The sequence below is a fragment of the Vicia villosa genome, linkage group LG2 (assembly GCF_029867415.1).
Source record: "Vicia villosa cultivar HV-30 ecotype Madison, WI linkage group LG2, Vvil1.0, whole genome shotgun sequence".
In the NCBI taxonomy this organism is placed as follows: Eukaryota; Viridiplantae; Streptophyta; class Magnoliopsida; order Fabales; family Fabaceae; genus Vicia; species Vicia villosa.
In genome coordinates this window covers 32252342-32267569 of record NC_081181.1, presented here as the reverse complement: position 1 = coordinate 32267569, position 15228 = coordinate 32252342, and the positions used below count along the sequence as shown (strand labels likewise).

At 35.9% G+C, this 15228-nt stretch overlaps 1 long non-coding RNA gene across 1 annotated transcript; it reads right to left on the bottom strand.

The window, feature by feature from the left end:
- Positions 1–2895: 2895 nt before the first annotated feature.
- On the bottom strand, positions 2896–4878 carry LOC131646063 (uncharacterized). Its single transcript, XR_009297276.1, has 2 exons — positions 3872–4878; positions 2896–3192 (listed from the first exon to the last, which is right to left on the bottom strand). It is a non-coding gene; the product is annotated as an uncharacterized LOC131646063 (long non-coding RNA).
- Between the last annotated feature and the right edge of the window lie 10350 nt (positions 4879–15228).

The window sequence follows — 15228 nt, the reverse complement described above, 5'->3', positions numbered from 1 at the left end:
CAAGAGGGATTACCATAAAAGGTGTGTGGGTGCACAATCACGTGGTTGATTAAGATATATTATCTTGTAAATTAGTTATTCTAATTCTGTTCAGAATTGCACTCCCTAGAATTACTAACCACGCAATAATAATCAATAATAATGTAATAGCATCACAGTTTAAGTGTCTTCAAGGCCAAACAATACAAACTAGGAGCAGTTACAAAATATATCATTATGGGGAGGGGGAAAAAGCAATTTATACGATAAACTAGAAAATTAATAGGTTAACCACAAGTAATAATATCAGGGTTAGAAATTAAACGAGAATAAGTTTAGGGTTACCGAGGGTTTGAACTTTAATCGGTTGGTTAACCCTGAAAATTAATGAAGAAAAAAATAAAAAAGGGTGAGTGCATTACAAATTCATTGGCGATTGAAGCAAACCCTATTTTAATTCAAAAGGCAAAATAAAAAAATAAAATGATGTTAAATCAAATAAAAAAAATCAGAAACTTAGCTTTTCGATCTGGTATGGCGCGTGGCTGAAGGATCTTGGTTAACCCTGAAAATTAGGCGCGAAGAAGAGAAACGTTAGTGCATTAACTGATCTACAACCCTGATTTACCGGGATAAATCAGGGTTGGAAACCATTAAATAATTAAAAGATTTAAATAATGCCAAAAATTAAAAAAGGGTCGAAAGTTCGATTTAATATGTCAATTAAATAATTAGGGGATTAAATCCTAATTATTTAATCGATTAAAAACATTTGTAAAAAGAAAGAATTAAATTTAAGATAAAAAAATTATTAATAAATATTATAGAAAATCGAACTTTCGATAAAATAAATAATTATAAATTTATAATAAAAAACTAATATTTTTGAATAAGTAAAAATAAAATAAAAGAAATTATGATAAAAGAAATAAAAGAAAAAGAATAAAAGGAGTTCATATAATTAAAACTAAAAAAAATTAGAAAATTCTTAGCTTATGATCCTGTGTGGCACACCCTTGAGGGTGCATGATGCGCTTGCGCTTCCTAGCGCATTGGATGGAGAGAAGCAACGATCTAACGATGGATAAGCAGAGATGCATTGCGCTTGCGTGGACAGGTACACACTGGATCTATTCGTCCTCTAAACAGAGCACGCGCCAAAACTTGTTTGAAACTGGCCAATGGCGTCGCGACAACTCATCATCTTCTTCCTCCCTCCGTTGCCTTAGCCCTGTGCCGACTTTTACCTACGATTTAACACACCGTGGCTATAACCTACAAGTTACGAATGCAACAAAACACACACAAAAACTTTTCGCGAGGACATGAAAAGGATTGTCCAGACCTCGCGAAGACGACTATGGCCTTAATTAGCCTTAATTTCACCTGTACAAAGAAACCCTAAACGAAGCTAGGAAACCCTAGCAATGGCGTATCACTCATATGGGCATATAAACCCAATTAAATCTCCAGAATCTATCACAACATCGTATTAGTCGCAAATATGTAACGAAAATTCAATGAGAATGCATGAATCATTGAGATCGAGTTTAGATAAGAAAGTGCAAATCGTGACGAATTGCTCGTGATTTTGGACGTATGGATTGAAAGTAATGATCTGGAGAACTTAAAAAATCCTCAGGGAATGATTTAGAATCCTTAAATCTCCTTGAAATCTCTTCTAACGCCAAAACTGATCTTGAATTGTTCTTGAGTTTTTGAAAGTTTGAAGGTAAGCTTTGGCTGCAAAATCCCCCCCCCCCCCCTTTGCATCTAAATAGGTTATGTACTTATAGTGAAAGGTTTTAGGTCAACTATTATGGGATGAATCTCTTTGAATCCTTGACTGGCAATTTGGAAAATTTGATTGGAAATATGACTTGAATCTTTCTATTTTTGCCCTTAAAATGATCCAATCTATTCCAATCACATATGCACGAAATTTGATTGATATTGAGACATTATTGATGATTATATTGGATCCAAATCATATCTTTTACCAAATATTTGATTTTCCTTTGATTTACTTAATTTTAAATGAATAAAAAATTCATAATAAATCAAACAAATCACATAATTTTGTGGCAAATGGATTTTGGACTCTTGGATAACTTGAGGATGAAGTTTGGTGTTGCACCCCAAAATTTTCCCACATATTTATTCCTAACTGGTTGTACTCCACATTCATTTGCATCTCTCCATTAGGGCATTAACATAACTCATTCATTCATTAATCAATAATCTGACAAGGGATCAAGGGTCATGAAGCAAGCTGAAGTTTCACATAGGTCTTTGCACAAGGGTAATTATTTCCTCAAAGATGGCACTTGGCACCTAATAAAGATTGTGATTGGTGTTCATGAGCTTTAGGGAGTTGGGGTTTTCTTTGGCTAATCAATGGGACGATGGACCTCTATCCTTAGGGTTTATTTCCCTATGTTTGATGATCTTCATGGTATTATGGTTGGGAGCATTGATTCATTTGAATGAATTAGTTATGCTACAAGCATGGGTCCATTCAACGCATTCCCATTATAGGTTATTGACTTGAGGCATCTAAGTGGATAGTGTTACAAGTCGTTGATCAAATGGTCTCATTTCTGTTGCAAGTTACGAGTTTGACGACGTTTGGAATATTACAGTGCAGTGTGGAAGATTGAACCTTGAATCCTAGAATTGAAAATGAATACAATTGATCGGAAGTTAAAGGAAAGGAGTGAATTTGAAGATATGAGCTCATGGGTTGACTTTTAGTCAACAAAGTCAACCATGGAAGGGTGACTTTTGTAGACCAACTATTATGGTTTTGCTCATCTTTTGGCAATTGGCTAATACTACATTCTTTGATTATGCCATGTTGCCCATTCAAAAAGAAAGGAAAAGAAGACTGAAATTATAAATTGAGCATACTGGAGGGAAAAGAAGTTTAAGATTTTATAAGAATAAAAGAAGTCATTTCCATCTCATTACAAGTTACACTTCATGACATATCTAAAATCCAAGGGTACATTATATTCTATTATATTGCACTACATTTTCTATTGCATTTACACAAGAAAATCACCTCTGGAAATATTCCCTCTTTTCTTCAAATTCATCATACTTTCAAGAGTATTGCCATGCTAGTGCTGGTGTCCGAATCGAAGTGACCTCCATCCTTATGGTTTTCCTCACTGCTCATGTTGAAAACCTTTTTCCATCATGCCAAACCTGCTGCAATACCAAGGCCAACAGAAAAAATTAGCAACTAACTTTCAGAAATAATACAGATTCAACATGAGCAACTTTCATTCAAACAAAAAAAAGCTGACAGTGGCATGCCGCATTCATAACAAAAGGAAAATCCAGCAATTGCAACACTCAATAAGAACACAGTGACCATTCAAAAGCAACATTACAGTCCAATGGCATTACATTAGTTCAAGAGCTCGATGCACGTTTGCGAGGTCAGAGTTAACAAAATCGGGTTCATGTACCATCCCCATAGTTACAGAACGTCAATAAAAAGAATACATACAAGACATACACATTCACCTACGTTGCAGCAAAAAGTCAGTTCAGCTTCAGTTTGCATCAAACTCGACCCCGGTTCATAATCTCACGTCTTATTCACGCCACTCAATATCAAGTAAAATGCCGATCAGATTTGTTCCAAGTATTATCAAGCAGGTCAGTTCATCACACAAAAGCATTCAAGCAAGGCATATTTAAGAACTCAAAGGGAAATGTAAACAGATTGATCTCATAGCGAGTTGAACCTCCAACACAACAATTGTGTTAACAGAATCCCCTAACTAACTAAACAGAATCCTAACCACCTAATAACTAACCTAACCTCTCATAACAGAATCACAAATCCTATAACAAACAGCATAACAGAAAAGAAACTAACCTTTGAATCCCTATATAGCTGAGCTCCCTCTCTGAATTCAGGGTTCACCATTCATTTTCAGATTCATACTTACACTCTTCACCATTCATTTTTCAGATTCACACTTCCACTCTCCACCCTCCATCTTTTCCTCTTCATCATCAATCATCATCCTCTGAACCTTCTTCTCTCCACACTTTCTCCCAATCTTCACTCCTTCATCATCTGCATCTTCAATCTCCAAAACCAAATTCTCTCCATTCTTCAATCTCATTGAATCTTCATAGTAACTCCATCGGATCTTCATCATCATCCTCACTGAAACCTGCATAACAACAATTCAACGTTCATCTTCATCGCCGCCACTGCATCACAAGAATGACAACATCCTATAGAACACGAAAATGCAGAAGACGAAAACAAAAGTGGCGGAGACTTCTGGTTTTCTATTAATTTTGCTTGCAATTGAAGAAGGTACCGAACGCCTTAGCATCTTCCTCTTCTACTCCATTTACATCGTTTGATTCACTGCAATAATCTTCATCCTCAACTCTGCGCTTCATTCAATCTTCAACTGCAACAACTTCCATCACGTAATCACCATCGATCTCCAATCAGCTTCATCTCCTCGCGACCAAAGAAATCAGCCACGCATCAAGATTCCACGAAGAACTTCGACTTTGCAGCATCATCGAATTAATCTCTATTCGACCTTCGTTGCGACACCTGCTTCAATCGCCATCATCGCTATCGTAATTTCATCTGCAACAAGAAGAAAACCGAAGAGTTGATCTGAGAACGATTGAGAGAGAAGGATGAGATAAGATTGTTGTTCGTTTAATGGCAGCGAAAATCGATCGGAGAGGTGGAGATCATTCTGGCGCCGTTGAAAGAGAAGAAGCCTGAGTTCCGAGGACTTCAATGGTCACAAATCAGCGTAACCCTAATTCCTCTTCTCGTTTTTAATTTTCTTAGTTTTAATTTATTTTATTTTTTTATTGAAAGAAAATCTGAATAACACAAATTTCCTTGGGCCTTCAACGAATTCAGCATTTACAACCCTCTTGGCCCATACACCACTTTTTCAGACCTACAAACAAACAACAAAGACGCTCCTTGGGCCACCATATGTTTGGGCCCTGCGTCTGGACTACTGACTTCACCATCATTTTCAACTTTTCACCCCCCTGTTCCCATAATTTCTTTGTTAGAATCTAGGTTTTTTTTTGACATAGTTTTGTTCTAATATTTTAGATAATAAAAAGCATATAAAAATCATAATTTTCTCATTAGATTTTTAGATAGTAATAACATTTAGCATCATAATTTTTGTTTGATTTTTTAGGTAATAGAAAATGACATGGAAAACAATAAAAATATTAGTTTTAGGATTAATAGATTTTTAGTGTATTTAGGTTTGAACTAGATTTTCTTCGTTGACAAAAACTCATTAAAATAGTAGTATATTTTTAGGCTAATTTTTAGACCACTTCTTTTATTTCTTTCGTGCCATTTCCATGTTATTTTCATATAAATGTTGTGTGATTTTGTTACTTGTTTTTTTGCCACAATGTTGGCCTATTTTATCATTTTCTTTTGTATACTTCCCTTAGATGATAAATAGGAATTAAAATAACAATAGGCTAGAAATTAGGTTAGTCTCCCCTTTTTCATTTCCTTTTTTCTTTTCAACATTAAAACACTAATAAATAGAGATGCGAATCACACCTTACTAAAAGTGGGAGAGAAATGAGTGGGATTTATTCCCTAATATGTTTCTCAATCACTTAGTGGGAGAGAAATGAGTGGGATTCATTCTCTAATCTGTTTCTCGATCACTATATAATGGGAGAGAAATGAGTGGGATTCATTCCCTAATCTCTTTCTCGATCATTATACAATTTCATGTGATTCAAATCGCAAAGTAATTCCCTTAAAAAAATTCCCAACCAAAAATATTTAAAACACTTAATAAAGGCTTGAATTAAAACAAAGTGACGAAGTGGTGCGAAACCTTGTATTGGGTTTTGTTCATCATGTAGTTACATAAAAAACACAAATCCAAGTTCATTCTGCTGCTTAAGAACATGTTGAGTCTAGTCCAGAATTAGGCGTATAAGTCTCCAAAGGTCGAGCATCGTGGATTGTGAACTTAACCTCTGTTCAACTAAAAAACACAAAACAAATGGAAAATATGGAGCCGAACTACGGTAGCTCTGATTCCTGGTAAGGGATACGTAGGCATTGGGTCGCGGGGCCTAAGCGAGCACACTTGTAAATAATTCCTTCTTTTCCCCGTGTTTCTTTTGCATTCATTCGCATTTAGGTTTTAGACATTAGACACCCTTTAGATAGAAACAAACATAGGTGGATACCATCGAGTACGACGGGCGTGAGGGGTGCTAGCACCTTCCCCTTGCGTAACCGACTCCCGTACCCTGTTCTCTGGTCGTGAGACCCTGTTCTTATTCCGAGCTAGGTTTTCTGATATTCCTTTCCCTTATGGGATAAATATATTAGTGGCGAATCTGATCCACTTTTCGCGGTAGCGACATTTGGGCAAGAAAGATTGGGTCCCTTTGCAAAATGATTCATTTTGGAGTCTTTTATTTCACATTTTTCTTCTCAAAATTGTCCAACTTTGACAAGGCATATCTCCCTCAATTTTTAAGATATGGAGGAGTTCTATAACTTTTTGGAAACCTCAAGATGTCCTTTACAATCCACTTTGGAAGCTTTTTTCTATTTGAGGATTTTATCTTGATGATATGGGCTTTGACAAAAAACTGCTTTTGGTTGACTTTCAAAAAGGACCTATAATGTTTTGATCCATATCTCTCAAATGAAGCATTTTTGGACTTGGCTTGTGAGAGACAAATTTGTAGAGAATTCAATTTACTTAAAATTGAGCTTTGGATGGAAAATTTATGATGTTCCATGTGAAAGTTATGGCTGGTCAAAGTTCAATTGACTTTTAGTCCAAAAAACCCTAATTTAGAAACTTTGGATTTTGTTGATTTCTGAACTTTTCTTGATGAATCATGATAAATACTTGATCAAATGATGAATGATACTTCAAAATAAGGATGTTGACCAAAAATCAGGAATTTTGACTGTACTTTAACCACAGTTGACTTTTAGGTCAATCTAGTCGACTATTGACTTTCTGAGCAATTGACTGGGCAATCCTTGGAATTGAAGTTTGTACTTTGCCATAGAGATAGTTTGAAACATTATAGGCCATATGAAATCCATTGGAGCCTTCGATTCATTGATTTCCTTTAGAGAATTCAAAACCCTAGTTCATTGAGCCCTTGTATAGGAGAGTGTGTCTTTGAGTCTTGAACTTTGATAGGAGAAATGAGATGGACAAATTTTGGGGTATGACACACCCCAACGGTTGTAAATGTTGTTTATAATTAGGATTAAGAAGTATTTAGGTGAAGTGGAGGACAATTGGAACAGCTGTTTCTGTTCTGATTTTTCTGGTTTTTCTGTCATCCGCTAAGCGAGCCTAGCTCCGCTAAACGATGACAGTAAAATTTTGTTTTCTTGCTTTGTACCAGTGGGGTTACTATTCCACTTGGTTCACTCCTTTTTCCCACTTTCACCAATGCTATTTAGTAGTAGATACTAGTTTTATTTTTCTAATTCTTTTATTGGTTGTTTGTACTCGAATTTTGTCGGTAATTCGAAGATTTTTGAGGTGATTTTCCTAAGCTTAAGTGTTTCAACTTGCGGATGTATGGTAGGATATTGTTTTTGAAGTTGTATCATTCAAGGTATTCATTTATCTCTTTCTATAGCATAACATGTTTAGGAAACTTTTCATTTGTACAATTATCATACCATTCATTCTTTTGCATTACTTGATTATTGATTGAATCACTTTAGTTCCCAAACCATAAATGTCAGGAAGCTTTCCATTGTTCATATATGCTGGAGGCCACAATCTTTGTTTTAATTGGATTTCATTATGCTTAATCTTTTGTTTATCTTGATTTTATGAAAGCATGAAAAGGATCAAGGCATTTTGTTTCATTTTGAGCACAATTCATCTTGTGAGTGTGTGATCATTTGTTAACCCTTTTGAGCCTTTTTGTCAATGTCCATGTTGTTTTTGCTAAATGCTTATCTTTGAGTGTTTAGTTCTCATTTTTGTATGGATGTTGATTCTTTGTTTTCTTGAACCCTCAACCATGATTTTCGGTATGAATTTTTACCTTGCCTTAGAAAGTAAGGAGTATTCACATGGTGATGTGGTTGAATTCAAGTTGGGAAGAGAAATCGTTGATACTTATTTGGTTGTTGCTATGAGGTTAAAAAGAAAGAAAAAAAAGAAAAAAAATTGAAAAGAAAAGAAAAAGAAAGAAAAAAAGTGAAAAAGTTTTTAAAAACAAAAAAAGAAAAGAGAAGCGAATAATTATGCTAATAAGTAGTATGTATTGGTTTGAGAAACTTGTGGATAAGGAAGAAGTTTGATCGGAATCGTGTTGTTTGAATCTTTGATTGATTGATCACTCCCTTAGATTTAGGCAATTTTTTGTTTCGATTAGCCTTAGGACATATCCCTTGTTTGTTAACCAAGCCACATTACAACCTTGAAAAGCCCTTGTGATCTTGCTTTTATATCTTCAATGTGATTTTTGGATGAATGCATAATTTAATCTTTTGTTTGCAAGATTGTTGGATGAGTGTTAAAAGTCCCTCACCTTTGTGTGTTCTTCATCCATTGATGAAATTTTGCTAGGTGTGATTCATGAGATATCATGTATTGTGTTAGAATGTTTTGTATGATTTTTGTACTTAAGAATAGTTTCATTTACATGTTGTCGTTGTAGGATAGTGGTAAGTATTTACTTTGTTTATACGTTTTTGTGTTGAGCCATACATTTGTTTTTGGTTTTCAAAACTTGTTGATTCATGATTATTTGGTTTATTGCTTTCGATTCTTTGTGTTATTTGACATTGTTTGAGGACAAACAAAGTTTCAAGTTGGGGAGAGTTTGATAAGTGCCAAAATGTCGATATTTTGAGTATATATTTGTGGCACTTATCAATTCTATTCATTCCGTTTTTGTAATAAAATCCCAAATTTTGTGTAAATCTGTATTTATTTGAGTTTTGATGCGTTTATGTATTGTTAAATAGTTTTTTCTTTGTTTTTATAGGTATTCATGCATATCGGAGCCTTGCAGAATAAAGCGTCGAAGGCACGACTTCCATTGCGCAATTTTGGAGCTAAATAAGGAAGTTGTGTAGCAGAAGGTCCGCTTAGCGGAGCACAAGCAGAGCTTGGCAGAAGCTGGAAAGAGTTTTGGGTCCGCTTAGCGAAGGGGTCGTGCTAAGCGGGATCGCCTGTACTGTTGCAGATATTTTGGGGAATAAGTGTAGTCCGCTTAGCGGAGGAGGCCCGCTTAGCGGACCTGCGTATGATTTTCTTTATATTCTCTTCATTTGTACATGTTAGGGTTATGGTTTTGGATATTTTTGGTTCCAACACCATCAACTTAATTCTTAGAGTAGGATTGACTTAGAAAACAACACGGGTCATGCACTTGGAAGATCAGAGGTGGATTTCTCATCAACCAGAGCTGACAACCTGCGAGATGTTTGGTTTATCTCTTCTCTTCTTTGTGTATTTCTTTTGTGTTGGGTTTTTTTTGTATATTTACTCGAATCTTATGTATATTTACCGATTATAATGTTATGTTTAACTTTCTTTACAAATCTGTGTTGATATTGTTCTGGATTTTTGCTCTGTGTTGAAGATTTGAGTTGCTTTAGACATAAACTGCTTGAATCTTTATTTAGGATGATTATCTGTTAGTTTATGAACTCTAGAGATAGATTTAGAGCTAGCATTCACTGTGGGTATCTGTACTTAATGCTTTCGTGTTTGAGCGGCGCGCGAGAGATCGCCGACGCGAGAATATAGATGTTCTCGCGACATCGCGTTAGAGATAACCTTAGTTGTGAGATGATCTCATTTGTGCTCCAGATATGGACGCTTATGTGAGAGATACGTGATGACATAGATGAGTATCGTAGGTTGAGTATAACAGGTTGGTAAGTGTATGTTTGTGAAGATTGAATATATTTACATTCCTGATAAGTTATTTCTCTTCTAAGAATGTGTTTATTCTTTTTCTTGTCTATATCTTTGTTTACTTTTTGCTCATTCAATCCAAAGTTCGAAACCGTTTAAACTATTGAATGGTATCTCTCCATCTCTGAGGACGATAACTCCCGAATCAATATTTCCAACTCTTTTTTGTTGCTTTCCCTATACTGCATTCAACAACCAGATCCATAATCTTTGGACACTAAAGAGCCTCTTTTCCCAACTCTCTTTCAAGAGCAATTCTCCTTTAATAAACCTACTTCCATTGGTCAACACTGTCCCTAGAGTGGAAATAAATGTTGTTCATAGGGGCATCGGGCACGTGAGATGAGAGGTTTTTCTTCTTAGATTTTTTCTTAGTCAAGATGTCTTGAACATCCTCTTTAGCATCACTCCTTGAAGTAGCAGAATCCCTGATCTTCCTCTTGTTGGAGTTCGGAACCTCTTTACTCCAGGGTTTTGAGGGACCATACCTAGTCCTTGTCTTGGTGGGAGTGGAGGTAGCCACAACCTTGCCTTTTCTGGTCTTGAGCCTCTCAACAATCTTTGGCATCATAGTAGTGATGATATCATTGTCAGATAAGTCATCAAGATTCACCACATCCTCACCATCAGGAGTTTGAAACTCCCTTGGTTCAGAAGTGTGACGAATGACTGAAGATCCCTTCACTGCAGAGGGCTTTTCTACCCCTTTCTTAGTATTGGTTCTAACTTCTTATAGAACTAAGGAGGCGATTTTGGCAAGTCTCCCTTCTCCCTCACCTTTTTCCAACCTAGACGAGCTCGTAGTGTCATGCGGGTTAGTATCCATGTTTACATCATCAGGCATTTGAGAGGTCTCATCCACTATTATACCTAAAGTCTGAGCAACAATCTTTGTAATGTGTCTATCAACAACTACGATATTTTTCTCTGAGATATTAGGGCAAGATGGTTCAACATTTGGTTTAGACACATTACCTCTACTAGGAACAGAGGTTGCTTGCGATGACCTTGCATAAGGCAAATTTTCCCTCTTGAACTCCGTTGTAGAGCACTAAACGATGGCCAATGGGACAACATCGAGTACCTCATCGCGAGAAAGGGATACCGGGTGGATATTAGACCTAGATACATCCTATTCACCAGATGCATGCTTAGAAGAAGACGAACCACAATATTGAGACATCCTTGCGAATTTGGGTACTAGAAATTGTTGACGAATAGATCCTCTTTAGGCTACAAAGATGAGAAAGATGTTCAAGAGAGAGAGAGAGCAACAGATTGGCTTGATGAAGATACTCGACAATTATTTGAATAGATGGACTTTGATTAGTACTTGTTGAATTTTTCGGCCCTAAAATAGCATTTGTGTTATACCAAAATAAATGATATAAGAAAACTTTGATGATATTCCATCACGCTTTTAATTGCAATATACCCTTTTATTTATCACAATCTAGTTTTCTTCTTGGGACCTTGAAATCTTTAATTATAATATTGACACCTTTATTCCGAGACCGAAATGCAGGTTCTCTAATCTGCGTAGTTCGTAAACCAGGTTGATAGAGTAGGCCATCATATTTTGACTTAATTTTTTTTACCATAATGTTGAGGCATCTTATCAGACATTTCACATGATACAGCATAATTAACACATATTTGAGTGCCTATCAGTTCACTTTCCTCTTTCTTCAAGCAAAAGTTTCTTATCCCTTGAGGGATCCAAATGTAACAGTCGTCTTTAGTCCTGACTCCTCTCATCACCACTTCACTCTTCATATTGGATACGATGCACTCAGTTTTAGAGACCCCTGATCACATAGTTGACTTATACTTATTATATTGGTTGTCAACCCTTTTACAAGTAGCACATCGTTCAGGTTTGGTCCTACTGAGCCCTTTAGATCCCTAACTCCTTTGATTTTACTTTTGGACCCATCACCAAAGGTTACATAGCTAGTGGAGTAAGGTCCGACGTCTATCATCAAATTCCTGCTGTATGTCACTGTCGCGGGCGAAAAATCGTTTTTGTTCCTCTTTTTTGTGGATGAGACACCTGATGCCTTCTTTGGGCTCGAGTGCTCATAAAAAATGATTTTTCTTTTGTATCGACCAAACTTTTTATTATTTCCAAAGGAGGAAAAGGAAAAAAGCTGCAATAACCTAAAAAGTGGGGGGAGATCTTGGGTAAGAGGGTTGGTTATACGAAGGGAAGGTATTAGCACCCAACGTATCTATAGTACTCTATAGGATTCTTTATTGTTTTATTCCATTCTTGTTATGGTGGAGGTTCTTGTGAGATAGGTGGGACCTAAGGTGTTTGTTTGATTATGCTCGCAAAGATCATCGCAATCCTCTGCATACATATCCCTTAGAGGGAATCAGAGCATCTGTAGCTCGGGGTCTACGGGTGCTAAGGTTTGAATGGTTTTTTTGTTTTGTTTTGCTCGCCAAGGATCGACCTTGTGCCTACGTATTCTCAAAGGGATGTTGAGAAAGTCATAGCAATCGTAGTTCCCACTTATGCTAGTGGAAGCAAAGGAAAAGAGACAAATGTCATCTCAATGTTCAATGTATCTAATCTATATCATCACATACATCTGTTTGTTTTTTTGTTTGAAAATCTTTTCATTATAAGCCCGGGGCCGTGCCACTTAGGGTGCTTAGAATGATAAAGATGTTTTTGTTGTTTAACCAGCCTTGTGGCAAAAGTTTCAATGAAGTCAGCCTTGTGACAAAAACTTTGATTAATCAGCCAGCCTTGTGGCAAAAGTTTCAATGAAGTCAGCCTTGTGACAAAAACTTTGATTAATCATCCAGTACGGTGGTAAAACAGTTTGATTGATTAGCCAGCCTTGTGGCAAAAAAGTTTGATTGATTGATTGATTGATTGTTTGATTGTTTGTGATGATATAGAAGAGATACTCCTATCATAGAGATGATAAATGTCTAATCTCCTAGGGTATTTGTTTTGGATATTAGGGATGCTTATAAGAAGCCCGTGGGTCCTTGTACGAAGCCCAAGAGGAGGCTATCCGAGGGTCCTTGCATTGTAAGCCCAAGAGGAGGCTATGGGAGGGACAATCCAGGGTCCTTGCATTGTAAGCTCAAGAGGAGGCTATGGGAGGGTCACTCGTTTGTACAAAGCCCAAGGGGAGGCATGGTATAGTTGGTTTGAGCTCTTAGAGCGATTTCACCGGGAAACCATACTCTATGTCCTAACCTAAACTAGTGGAGATTCTTTGCACGAAGCCCAATAGGAGGCTATGGGGAACCTAGTGTTATACTAAGTTGAATAAGCACACATATCACACATATGAACAAACATGAACAAGTATGAACAAACATGAACAAGTATGAACAAACATGAACAAGTATGAACAATTATATATATGACAAAGTGTGTGTATATAATGGAGTTTATGAAGGAAATATACCTGTAAGCATGATCCATTTGTATACACGGGGCTCGGGACTTATACTCGAGGAGAGGTCCACTTGAGTTTATTCAAAGCTATGTAAACAGGTATTTACAAAGGGGCTTGGGACTTATACCTACATGGAGGCCCATGGTATATTTTTGGGAAGATTTAAAGAAAACCTTCATTTTTGGTTTGTTATTCAAAGTTTAAAAACGCATTGATTGAGATATGTACAAAAATGCGTACAATGAAATACCTAATTTCATGTACTGGAATGGGTATGTACAAAAGGGGCTTGGGACTTATACCTACATGGAGGCCCATGGTATATTTGAAAAGTTTGAAGTTTTGTTGTTTGAAAATGATTTGAAAATTGTTTGAAAATTGTTTTGAAAATATTTTATTTTGAAGAAGGTTTTATTGTTTTGAAAACTGTACAAAAAGAAAAGAAATGGGACTTACACTCTCTAATATTCGAGAGGCCCCACTTCGTTTTGAAAATCAATTGATCAATTAAAAAGATTTAATCAAAAAGAAGTGGTTTATCGTTTTGAAAAAGAATCGTGATCGCTCGTCTTAAAACGATTTGAATTTGACAAAAGTCAACTTAATTAAGTTAAAACAAGTTTTAATGCTTAATTAAGACCTAAATGATTAGGGTTTGATCACAAAAATATTTACAAGTGATTAGGTTAAAAATTAAATGAAAAAACAATATTTAAAGTATTAAAAATACTTAAAAATAAGTCATTTTAAACCTATTTAAAAAATATATTAAATAAATCTTTTTTTGTGATTTTTTTTTGATATTGTCAAAATATGTATATTAAATAAGAAGTGTTTAAAAAATGAAGAAAAAATAAGTTGATTTGATTGGTTAAATTAAATGATAAAGTTGTGAAGAAAATGAAGAAAAAATAGTGGTAAAAAAAAGGTTTTGTCTCCACTAGGGCTTGAACCCACGCACCCACGCTTGCTAACCAAAACATGGACCAACTGAGCCACGCTTGTGGCTTGTTTATAATACGCTTCCAATGCATTATATTTTAAAACAAATATTTGAATTCTTTGAACGAAAAAACGCGCCAAGAACACAACCCTAACTGAATTTTGAAATTCTTCAAATCTGCGTTGTTTTGATTGATCAAAGGGTCTATCTCACTCGGTTTTGGACGAGGAACATGATGATGACCTTTAATTTCATTTATTTTTGCTCTAAGATAATCAATTTTCACATGAACATGAAGAACCCTAGAACTGAATTTGATCGTGAAATGATGTATGTGCAAGTTATGATGCAATTGATTGAGGGTTAATGATCCCCATGTGTGCAGAAACAAGATGGTATATCAATATTTCATTTATGATGCGTGCATGATAGAGTTTGAAGTTCATGAGACTTACCTTCAAAAACGGCCAAAGTGGAGATTGAATTCTTCAGTAGAGGTGTTACAGAAGTTGTTGCTCGATCTGAACAGCTTCAATGATGATTATAGAACATGTCTGGATGCTTGGAGTGGATTAAAAACATCTGGATCATTCCATGGAACCCGATCTGCAGTAGAACCAAGTGTGAATCGAGCCTGATGATTCTGAAGTTTTTGATTGATGATGAGTGTTGGGATAGTTCATATGTGACATATATGAGGTGTTGGAAGTGTTAGTTTGGACAGAAATGATCTTGAATGGATTTTGGCATGATAAGGCTCAATTTTGGTTCATGTGGAAGTGAGATAGTGATTCTGAGATTTGAGTGTTTTTGGGGTGTGTGGATGGATCAAACACATCACATATGATGTTTAGAAGTTGTTAGAAACATCACTTTGGCCAGAAATTCAAAGGTTTGGAGG